General features: G+C 39.9%; 1 protein-coding gene across 2 annotated transcripts in view; it reads right to left on the bottom strand.

Annotated features, from left to right (window-relative positions):
• Positions 1-10,123: 10,123 nt before the first annotated feature.
• The window catches only part of LOC143283139 (uncharacterized), a 10,813-nt gene continuing 8,823 nt past the window's right edge, over positions 10,124-12,113 (bottom strand). For both annotated transcript variants that reach the window (XM_076589280.1, XM_076589281.1), the window contains exon 4: positions 10,124-12,113. This exon is cut by the window's right edge and continues 1,918 nt beyond it. The gene's annotated coding sequence lies outside the window, so the exon portion shown is untranslated.

The raw sequence follows: 12,113 nt of genomic DNA, 5'->3' as shown, positions 1-12,113 counted from the left end.
GCAGCTCACTGTCCCTCAGTGCACAGCTCAGCCATTGTGGATTTATTTCCACAGTCACTACCGTGCGTGTGAAGTTCTGAAAGACACAGAAGACCTGTACGACTTCAGTACTGGTGACTTGAGTGGTACAGTTGATGGTTACTGCAGTCAACCCCATGTGTGATGAGGGAAGTTGTGCTGGTTATTTTTCACGGATTTGAGGAACATTTCATTGTACAAGCATTGCCAGGCGAACGTTGGTATCATCAACAGGCTAAGGGTGAGTTATTTTGGGGAGGGTGAAATTGAGGGAAACGATTTCGGGGATGAGTGAACATTGAAGTCCGTTGTTAGATCTGACATCAGAATCCTGTCTCATCAGGATGGTGAAGACCCGTTTTAAAACGAAACGTCTGATGACAATACAGTTATTTATCATTGAGCATTCAAAGACCTAAAACACCTATAAGACTTCTTTACACTGTGGATACATAGTAGCTGCTTACTGTCTGTTGTAGTCACAGAACACAAGATGCTAAGTGCATACAGACAGGATGCTGAATAGGGTGCAGCTTGAACTGATCCTTTGCCGTACCTGACAGCAGGTGACGAGGCCAGTTGTTTGGGTTTTTTTGTTGTTTTTTTTTAACGAGAAAGCTTCTAATTCTTTGAGGTATATTTTGTGCCTGTAAAAAGATTTTTACAAAAGGTGTGTAATTACAAACGCTGAAATTTCAGACCACAACTTAACACCAGATTGAGTGGAAAACAGTGTTTGCCGTTGAGGAGTGAGAAGATGCTGACTCCACAATGTTGCACAGCAGCACAGAGAGAGAGGAAACAAAACACAGCATGTATCATGCTTTGACACACACACACACACACACACACACACCCCCCCCCTACTGGCTCTTGGTCTCAACAGGTTGGGTTGTTTTTTTTTTAATTCTTCTTCTTCTTCTGCGTTCGTGGGCTGCAACTCCCACGTTCACTCGTATATACGCGAGTGGGCTTTTTACGTGTATGACCGTTGGCAGCCATACTCCGCTTTCGGGGGTATGTTCTTGTTTCCATAACCCACCGAACACTGACATGGATTACAGGATCTTTAACGTGCGTATTTGATCTTATATCGCCAGTAGAGGGGGAAGGTGGAGGGGTGGGGGGTTATTCCTTTGTTGTGAAGGTACACTTTCACTCAGCACTGGGAATACACAAAGCTTGTCATTTCATTACAGTTGGCTCTTGTCCTGGGCTGTTTGGCTGTTTGTATGTAATGCTTGAAGATATACAATGCCAGTCTTTCCTTCACGACAATTTTCGCTCACAAGAGGGACTGTGTGTGTTTGTATGCATATGTGTTTGTGCCCATGCTCATGTTTGCCTCACATGTATTCATGCTGACTTGTATGAATTAAAACGTATCAATGCTTTTGTGTGGAAACAGTAAGCTGATTGACAGATTTGGTGGAGATGAGGATGTCCCTCGTCTTTTCAAAGCCTGTGATTTCATGGATATAACAGTGTAGCATACCTTATAAAGGGTGTGTGTGTGTGTGTGTGTGTGTGTGTGTGTCTTTGAAGGTGTGAGGTGGAAGAGGGATTTCTCATTCACAGATGAAGGATAAAACTTATGAAAATATTAGAAAGTCAATCTCTGTCATTTATCTTTCAAATATAGAGCTAGAGTGTTTTCTGACATGATCACAACTGTCAGACAAGATGCCAAAGGGAAACCAACAGCTAGAACAACAACAGCAAAAACCAGAATAATCCAAAACTCACCAGACCATGCTCATCACAACAGTGAGAGCTAAATGGACCCTGGGTGCCTTGTGTCTGAGCGTGTAATACAATATAACAATCTGTCTGAATACAATGTATATTACCAGAGTTTATTTTCTTGGTTAGAATTTGAACCAGCACAGCGTCGGGCGCAATAGCCAAGTGGTTAAAGCGTTGGATTGTCAATCTGAGGGTCCCGGGTTCGAATCACGGTGACGGCGCCTGGTGGGTAAAGGGTGGAGATTTTACCGATCTCCCAGGTCAACATATGTGCAGACCTGCTAGTGCCTGAACCCCCTTCGTGTGTATATGCAAGCAGAAGATCAAATACGCACGTTAAAGATCCTGTAATCCATGTCAGCATTCGGTGGGTTATGGAAACAAGAACATACCCAGCATGCACACCCCCGAATACGGAGTATGGCTGCCTACATGGCGGGGTAAAAACGGTCATACACGTAAATGCCCACTCGTGTGTATACGAGTGAACGCAGAAGAAGAAGAAAGTCCAATGTTTTAACCACTCGGCTGTTGCCCTCGTCAATAAACATTTTAATTCAAGAAACAAGACAGCGTTCAAAATACAAAAATACAAAGTCGCGAACAAAAAAAACACACCAAAAAACCCCATCATTTCATTCTCCTTTATACTGTTGCAAATAGTTTCTCATCTGAAGAAAGAAGATGAAAATGATAAGCTGGACTGGATTTGAGACATCTAGTGTAAACAGTATTTTATTTTGAAACAAGTAAATCTTTGTCACAATACACATACAGTGAATTCAGAGGGACAGCAGAAAAATCTGACATGATTTGGAGACATTTGCACCACACACACACACACAAAAAAAAAAAAAAAAAAATCCAAGTACTCAATACATTTAACAATCTTTTTTTTTTTTTTTCAAATTATCATTTCTAGATTGGTCTCCAGGGCCTTTTTTTGGGGGGTGGGGTGGGGGGGGGGTATTTATTTTAATTTTGTGGTGACATGAGGCACTGTTGATACTGAGTTTAATGAAAGCAACAACAACAACAACAACAACAACAAAAAAAAGATTTTTTTTGAAACACAGCTGGTTGACGTGTTAACTGAATGAATGACAAATCAAAGTGAAACAGTTACCCACCCCCCTCCCCCCCTCCACTACCCCTCCCCACTCCCTTGGAGCTGTGCATGATCTCACTGTACACTGGTGTCCACCCAACCTGAGTTCGGATCTGGAGTGTGGAGCAATAGAAGCAGAAAAGGAGAGAAAAGTGTTTGGATGATGATGATGGCACATCAAATTTTGGCACATGTGATGTGTTTGTGTGTGTGTGTGTGTGTGCAGCTTTTTTCTTTATTCACTTTTACATCACATACTTTCCCCCCCCATGAATCAAGGAAGCCCCCCCACGACCTCCACCCCTCACCCCCAATTTCCCCCCCCCCCCCTCCTCCTTTACCCTTCTCACACCATTCTTTGTAACGAGGTAGATTCAGTGTGTGGAACATTTTAACAAAAAAAAAAAACCCAACAAACCCAGAATAATCAAAATGTGTGATGCTAATAATACAATTCAACTGGTGATTTTTTAATTTTTTCTTTTAAATGTATTTGCTGTTGCAGAGGGCAGTTTTTGAATGATAAACTTGTGTAGTGATTTGTAATTTATGTATATATATGTATAGGTGTGTGTGTGTGTGTGTGAAAAAAAAATGGGGAGGGAAGGGGTGGGGGGTGCAACTGCAAAGAAATAACCTGCTGATTGATTTTTTTTGTTTTTTTGATTTCCCCAACTGCTGCTGACCCAACTTTCTGTGATACTGCTGATCATAAGTCGTTGCGTCTGGAACTGTGGACTCCAAGCTGAAATCTGCTTGCTTGGCAGTGTTAGTGTTTCTTTTTTTAGCTTTTGTTTTGTGCCCCATACTCTGAGACTTTTTTTTTAATTTCTTTTTTTTTTTTTTCTCTGTGTTTTGATGATGATAAATGTTGAATATGCTGCTGTTGTTGCTGTGGTGGTCTGTCCTATCCATTTAGGTTTGGTAGACTTCTTGACAAGACTGTGCGCCCTCATGATAATTATATCCCGGCATCAACTAGGCTAAGAGATAACAGAAACCTGCAGTGTTTGGTTGGTGTAGAGTTTTTTGGTTTGTTTCAGGGACTGAAATGCTTTGCGGCGTGGTTTCTGGTTCTTCCTTTCTTTTTTTCTTCTGATATTGTGATCCAACTTGTGTGCTGTCTTGTAGGAGGAGGTGTTTTTTTGGATGAAAAGGTGTGGGTGCATGTTTATTGATGGTAGTCCTGCTACATTCTTCTCAACTGTTAGTGCTCTTTCTCTCTCTCTCTCTCTCTCTCTCTCTCTCTCTCTCTCTGTCCCCTTACGTTTGATTTTTGTCCCTGCCCCACTGTTCCCTTTGATATGGGCAAATGGCCCAGTTCGGTAAACTATTTGTCTTGTCTTGTCTTGTCTTGTCTTTTCTCTCTGTCTGTCTCTTTCCCCTCCTTTCTTTCCTTCATCTTTCTGTGTCTCTGCCTGTCCTTGTTCATTGCTGTCCTGTTGGTCTTCAGTTACTACCTCTCCCAACCCCCCCACCCCCCACCCCGTGCCAAACACCTTCCCTCCTCCTTCCACCAGTTAGAATGCTGAGGGCTCTTTCTGTGAACACCCACTTGGAAAAGCTCTGCTGCAAATTTTCTCTCTTTTTTTTCTGTTTTCTAGCCTTTCTCTTTCCTTCCTGTCATCTCTCCCTTTTCTTCTGTTCTGCCTTGGTGGCTCTTTCACCAGTAGTTTGTCTGGAACACCTTGAAAACTGTCTGCGTCCTGGTTTTCTGGACTTGATAACCAGGCTCTCTTAACTTTGTTGTGTTCTTTTGTTTTGTTTTTTGTGTGCCCAGGATGTGTGGGTTGCCTGCTGGCAATTTTTTTTTTTTTTTTTTTTTTTTTTTTTTTTTTGTGTGCCGGTTGTTAACAATATGATTTTTGTTATTATGTATAATTGTGTTTGTGTTCATGTTTGGTTTTTATATTTTTTGTTGTTGCTTTGTTTTTCAAGAGAAAAATTGACTGAATGGTCACAATCGTAGGCATGTCCTAAGTTTATATGCATGAATGTGACCGTACCAGTTTTCTTTTCCAAGATTGTTTATTTTGTTTTTTAATTCAGGTTGTGTGGGGCCAATATTGATAGTTTTTCAGCCCTGATGTGGCATTGAAAGGTCAACTGGGAGATAAGTCAACAAAAGATAAAAGATCAGGCACTTTTGTTTCACCATCTCTTTGACAATTGACTCTGGTGAGTCTGTTTCCATGCCATCTGGGTTGTTTCTTTCTGTACACATATTTGTCTTGGAATGATTTGTTTGCTGTACTGAACAGAATTTTTAAACAGAAATGTTTTGTTAGACTTTTGAGTTAAAAAAAAAACGGTGTCTAATTAGTGAGATAGTGGTGCATACTGAAATCTGCTGACTTGTGTTCATAGAGGAGATTGGACACATCAAGAATGCCGTTACTTTGAGGTAGTTTGAAGGATTATATTTCAGTTTGCTTTCATATAGATATGGTTATAACTATTTGGAGCTGACAAAACAGTGTTCAAAACTATTGGTTCTCATCTGTTCAAACCTGATTTTGAATGTGCCTTCTTTTGCAATTCATTCAAGTGACACAAAATATGAAGTGAAAAACTGCTGAACAATGATTTATGCACAGGGTGAAAAAAAAAAATGGCATTGATACAAAACAGAGAGAGTTGTCTTTCTATTTTATGGTAGGATCACTGCAAATAGGTTGGATGTGTGTAGTGGACAGATGGTTGTTGTTCAGTGTCTCCTGAAGTTCGCATCCAAAGCAAGATCAGTTTTATCTTACAAAAAACAAGTCAGGTGTATGAAAGTCATGATCATGCATGTCCAGGTCCTAAATGTCTTTAAGTGGTGACATTATTGCAAAGAGACGACGACAGTAAAGAAGGACGCAGGGGAGGTATAGCTTACACTGGAAGAACAACGGACTATGGGTGCAAATTTGTTTTTACCAGAAAAGGGTGGGTTTTTAGAGTCTGCCTTAACTCATTTAGTATGTGGGTTGAGATGCACACAATACTGTACAGGTCCCAACAGTTTAGACAAGACAAAATTCCTAACATTTCATGTCTTTTCAAGGTTTATATTACTGGGGGTTTTTTCCTAAGGCAATATTCAGGCACTAAGAATAACACGAGACCTGATAATCACTTGTCATAGGCTACATGTCTTCTCAGCATGCCTTTGTATTATTTTTTTGTTGCATGTAATGTGTTCCTTGTTGGTTGGGAAATCACTTTATTTGAGATGCTAGCATAATTCCTCACAGAATGTTCGCATGTCTGTTCAATCATGTAAAGACCAGTGTGCAGTCCTTTTAGTTTTTGATGTTGCGTCAGTGTCAGTGTTGAAATGTTAAAATGCATGACTCCTTTTGTTTAATGTTTCCTTCTGTTGTTTTTTTTTCCTTCACTGATGTACACCTGTAACTGTTGTGCAAGCTTCAACGTGAACTGGAAGGAGAAAGTTTGTACCAGGATGATTCATGTCATGTTATGAGCTTACAGTTATTGAAAACCATTTGTCAGCAACAAAAGTTCATTTGTTCGTTTGATGGCTGTTTGGATGTCAGTGTCTCTGCTTAAAGCTATCCAGGGTAGAAACAGATTATGTTCTGCAATTTTTGTTGTTGTTGTTGTTCTTTTTTTTTCTTTCTTTTTTTCTATTTTTTGAGAGATGCTTTTCCGTGACATAAGTGTTTGTCAGGGTTTTTTTTTGGAATGGCTAATTTGTAGATTTTTTTTTCCTGTATAATTCAGTTCTTGATCTTTTACACAGGTGTCGATTTCATTTAAAAAAAAAAAAAAAAAGTTTGAAGAAACTATTTGACGCTTTCCGTAAGTTCTTGTCTTTTTTTTTTTATCTCAGAATTTGAAATGGCATGTCTGTGGACAGTCACCCTTAAAAGTGTCCAAATGTGTTGTTTTTAAATAACAATATATACATGTATAATTATATAAACACACATCTCTTGAAAACATGCTGAATTTCTCTCACATTGTGACAATTTAGCTGTACAGTAGAAATTTGTCACATATGAAAGTAAAATCTTCACAGAAACTGTCTCCAGATTTGTTTTCAAGTGTGGTTTCTGTGATAGATAGCTGTGATGCTAGTTTGAATGTTTTGAAAACATTCCATTTGTTTGTGCTATTTGATGTCCTGTCAAAAGTTCAGTAACGAATACTGCAGACTGTTTTCAAACATTTTGTGAATCCAAGGTTGGTGATCAGATCAGGGAAGTAATTCATGGTTCTGAGGAGAAAAAAAAGGAACTGTTAGAAATGTTTTAAATGGAATGAAGAGATGGTATTTATATACACAAAGAAAAGACTTTCTTTTGGGGGGTAGGGAGGGGGGGGGGATTAAAAAAGATGTTTGAAAGAAAACCTTCCACAAGTCATGAAATGTCCCAAGTATGTATGCATGTGTGCTCGGAGCTTTTGTTTTGACTTGTGATTTATTCTTTGGTTTTTTTCTTAGCGTGCAATGAATCATTAACGAAGAACCTTGCATCTTGAAATAGTTGATTTCTTAATCCATGCGCCATGTCTGTGGGTCTCTCATTTGTTGCCTCCTCTTTGTCCTCTGTGATGTGCAGACTGTGATCTGTGTATCCCTTCATTCGCCCCCCCCCCCCCCCCCCCCCATGGGAATGCCGGGGGTCTTTCACTATCAACAGCATCCCCACATTCTGGAAATGCTGTGCTAGAAATGTCCTCTGTCACTCTCTTTGTTTCTGCCTTTTTTCTTTCTTCACTGTTGTCTACTTTTTCTGCCTTCCCGATCCTTTCCCCTTTTCAAGCAAGCCTTGACACTTTTTCTCTTTTCCACAGTCTATGATATACTGTCTGTGCTGTTTTGCTCTGGCGATTTGGTAGTGACATTGTTAACACTGGGATGGGCACTTGCTGTCCATTTAGCAGTGATGTTTGCCTCTATGGCCTTTTTATGTATTTTTTGTTTGGCTCTGAAGTATTGTTTCTTCCTTTTTTGTTTTTTGTAATCTGGGGATGGTGAATTAAGAGGAATAGCTGGCGTCCTCAGCACGGCCTAATCTTACTTGCCATAAGGAGCTCAATGGTTAGGATAATGTGTTATGAACTGTGTATATCTAATGGGGTTCTTTTGTGTGTGTGTGTGTGTGACAGTTTTGTGTTGAAACGGTTGAGCATTTGACAGTCCCAATATGGCCCTGTGCGGTCAGCTAGACTCTAAACAACAATTAACAATTATTCATTCATTCCCAAAAATGTATGGCCGTGTGCAGTAGACAGGACCACAGGCAACAGTGTCACTTGTCAAATATCCATTCATTGCCAGAACCGTCTAAGAAGACGTTTTGATGGAACAGTGCTTCCTTTTGTTTTTAACCAGTCTGTTTGCTTTTTTTTTTTTTTTTTTGCCAGGTTGTCATGATGTTGGTTGTTGTGTGTGGAAGGGGTGGGGGGGGTGTCACTGTGGTGTTCACCACTGGATGCATCTCCAGGCGTGGCAAGAGTTTGTGTTGTTCACCAGCTTGCATGCTCATTGGACTCACCGCGTTCTGACTGGACTCAGATCACATTTGTTACTGTTTGACAAACAGCCTGTCATTCCTTGAAGACCAAGTCTGCCCAGAGTACATGTGTAGAGAGTGGACATTCTGAATCTGTTGAACTGCAATGAGAGCATGCAGCTGTTGACGCTCTTTTTTTTTCTTTTTTTTTTTTCTTTTCCTGTGACATAACATACCATTAAATACATTTTATTTGCGGGATATTTCTTTATTTCATTTTGGGGGTGGGGGGGTATCCACCAGACTTTTCATGTGAAAATAGCATGCCAGTTGATAGTATTTACCAGTTCCAGTGAATACATTCCGTCCATGAACATGTGATGTGTTTCTCTCTCCCCCACCCCTCTTGTACCTAAAATGAGAACTTTTTTTTTTTTTTTTCCTTTTCTGTGCATACTTTCAGTAACCATTATGCCATCTGTTTGTTGGTATTTCTTTTGTTACTGTTATTCATCTTCCGTCCTTGTGGTTAAAAAAAAAAGCTGGTCGATGTGTGATTTGGTGTGCGCATTGCTGGTGTGCTTTTTTTATTTTTTTTTAATGTTTTACTGATACAATGCTTTTCAAATGCGTTGTTCTGACATTGAAATGTGGATGTAATTAAAATCTTTGGAAAAGTGAGTGTTTTAATCTCTTTCAGTGTTCGTAGTCTGGAAAGAGACCGTAATTGTGTCAACAAGCAAGTGAGAGAGAACAGTACTGTTTGAAACAAATGCGTTTATCTCCATGTTCAGTATCAATTAACAGACATCCTCAGAGTTAGATCTGATGTCCGATTATTGTTCTGTATGCTCCTTTCCCTCTGTCCCAAACTAAGTATATTCTGAATGTTGCTGCACTTGCTGTTAGTCTCAGCGTTTTGACAGCAGGTTACAGCCGTTTTGATCAGCAGGTTACAGCCATTAAAAAAAATATATATCAAAACGATATTCTATTATTGATCTGTTTTCTACCACTGGAGATTTCAGATACTGACAAAGGTGTAGCTATTATCCAGACGATTTATGTCCATCCATACAGTGAGAAAGTCCCACAAGTGTGGTTCAAACAATGCATAGGTCATCTCCCTGCACACCATCTTCAGTGTTGATTCCAGCGGTGCGACATTCAGACAAGATGAAAAATCAAGGGTCCCCCAAAAACTGTAAATTCTTTGGAACATGAAGGAATCCATAAACAGGGTTCCCAAACACAAACGTAACATACAAAATTCCATACTGTTTGTATTTCCAGAGCTTTTCCAGACAGACTGAAAAATTCCCAAACCAAACACAAAACACAAAGCCAAATAATCCAAAGTGTGTCTGTTTTACAGCTGATGAAAGAGACCATCAGATATCCCAGTATCCATGTTACAATTCTCATCTTTTTTTTTCTTTTCTTTTTTGTTGGGGGGGGGGGGGGGTTGTGTGTGTTTTGTTGATAGTTGGTACTGATCAAAGGGTTTTATTAACATTCCAGGATTTTTCCTGACCCTGAAGGGCAAAACATGTTTCTCCAAGACTTTTCTAGCCCTGGAACTGGTTCCCTCAGTTTTTTTCCAAGACTTTTTCCATACATCCATCACTCTGTTACAGTCTGTATGTAAGAACCCTGCATAAACAGCTGATGGGGAAAACAGAGGCACGGCCTTCAAGACTCCCACTAAGAACAATACATATCTTGTAGGACATGGAAAAGAAATCAGACATGGGCATAAATAAAACAGAATGATGTTAAACCATTACTCCTTCAAATGATAAGTTGCTTTTATTCCCCATAATGAGTACACAGAGATGCTACCATAAAAGCGAGAACCATTTAGTATAGTACACCATACAACAGTGCTGAGACAAACTGGATATAAACAATGGAACTACCGAGTATCCACTAATTTTTTTTAAGCTGCCAAGTGTGGTCTGGGATACCAAACTATGTATAATGAAGATTGGGAAATGAACACAAAGACAAAAAAAAAAAAAAAAACCCCAGCTGATCTAAGTAAAAGCAGTCACTGATGGCACTTCCAAAAAGCAAATTTTAGATATCTGACAATTCCACATTGTGGAATACCAAAACACATCATTCAACGATGGTCTTTTGTATTGAAAGTGATAAACAAGTTCAGACAAATCCACATATGGTACATCACATCTGCAGCATAACTCAATGTGCCTCAGTGATTAATAACATGTTAGAATGAACATTCTAAAAGTAACGCATACAGAATAATAAAATTATGTTCACTAGATGGGAGGGTGGATCAAAACATCTACCAGTGTCGGGATTCTTAACTCACTCAGTACGGCCAGTCCTCTCTTCTCCTCTACACAGACCCCTCGGATGTCCAGTGGGTGTCTGAATGACCCAACCTTTAGCTTCCATCGTCAGAATTCTGGAATTCTTTGTCAACATTCACGTCTTCAGTATAAGAGCCTTCCGCTTGCAATATTTTGATGATGGTAATTGGGGTGAAACGCTGTTAACGTCGTCTCTTTCGCCGTTCATATGGAGTGAGTTAAATCGTTTCTTTTTTCAAAAACACACACACAACATTCTGACAAGCTTTGACTGTGTCAGGAGATGTCTTTCAGTGGATAGGTGAATGACAAATACTGACGCCGGTGACGACTGAGAAAGGAACTTGGTGCTGTCAGTGTGTCACCAAAACCCTGGGTAAGGGAGCCATCTTCTCAGAGATAACTCTTGAGGATGGTAAGGACGGACTAACCACACTTGATAACTTCCTTTCTTACTGGATGGTCAAAACAGGAAAACCAACACATGAAGCCATGTGACAGCAGATATCCACTGACTGGTTTGGGTCCAGTGCACTGCCTGGAGACATTTCATGGAGGTAGTTCTCAGGTAAGCTGTGTGTGGTAGAAGGTACAGTATTTGAACTGTAAACAAAGTATACAATGATCATTATGTCTCATAAAATGAATGACTAAAGCTTGTCAGTCTCACAGCTGCAACAATCCCCTTGTTGATGAGCAGACAAGAAGATGACCACACGTTTGAAGTTGTTATTCACATTCTGTTTTTGCCAGCCCCTTTCTTAACTTCAAAAGCGTTCTTCCAAATGAAACTATGTGCACACGTTTGAAGTTGTTATTCACATTCTGTTTTTGCCAGCCCCTTTCTAAACTTCAAAAGTGTTCTTCCAAATGAAACTATTTTCCTTTCACACTTTTAAAAAAAAACCCAATTTCACTCTTAACTTGAGCTGGCTGCAGAAAGTGTGATGGGGTTGATAGAGACTGCTACTGTTGCTGCAGGAAGTCAATCTAGTTTTCTCTGAATTTTCTCAGAAGTGATTTACTTCAGTTTGGTTTCTCACGGAGGCCTCACTGCGTTTGGACAAATCCATATATACGCTACACCACATCTGCTAAAACAGATGCCCACAAGGCAAATAATTGGAGTCTAAAGCAAAATCGCATGTTTACACTGCACTCTGACCGACAAACATCCCGAATCAAACTACTTCACAATCAGTCAGATGTGGACAATCTAAAAGGGCAGTACTGTGACGTCTGGAGTTCACTTTCCCAAAGGCCAGCATTTTCTGGCTGGTGTAGGCAGGACAAAGCAGATGTGTATATAATATATGAATATAATTCTAATGCCTATCATTTACACAGACATGAAAGAGACATGGTGAACAACGCCCTTAAGACGGACAATTTAGGGGACCGGGAAGCAGCCTGTGGTCCGTCCCATGGTTACTG

Source organism: Babylonia areolata, chromosome 6 (genome assembly GCF_041734735.1).
Source record: "Babylonia areolata isolate BAREFJ2019XMU chromosome 6, ASM4173473v1, whole genome shotgun sequence".
NCBI lineage: Eukaryota > Metazoa > Mollusca > Gastropoda > Neogastropoda > Buccinidae > Babylonia > Babylonia areolata.
Note: the sequence above shows the minus strand (reverse complement) of the source record. Positions and strands in the feature narration are given on the sequence as shown.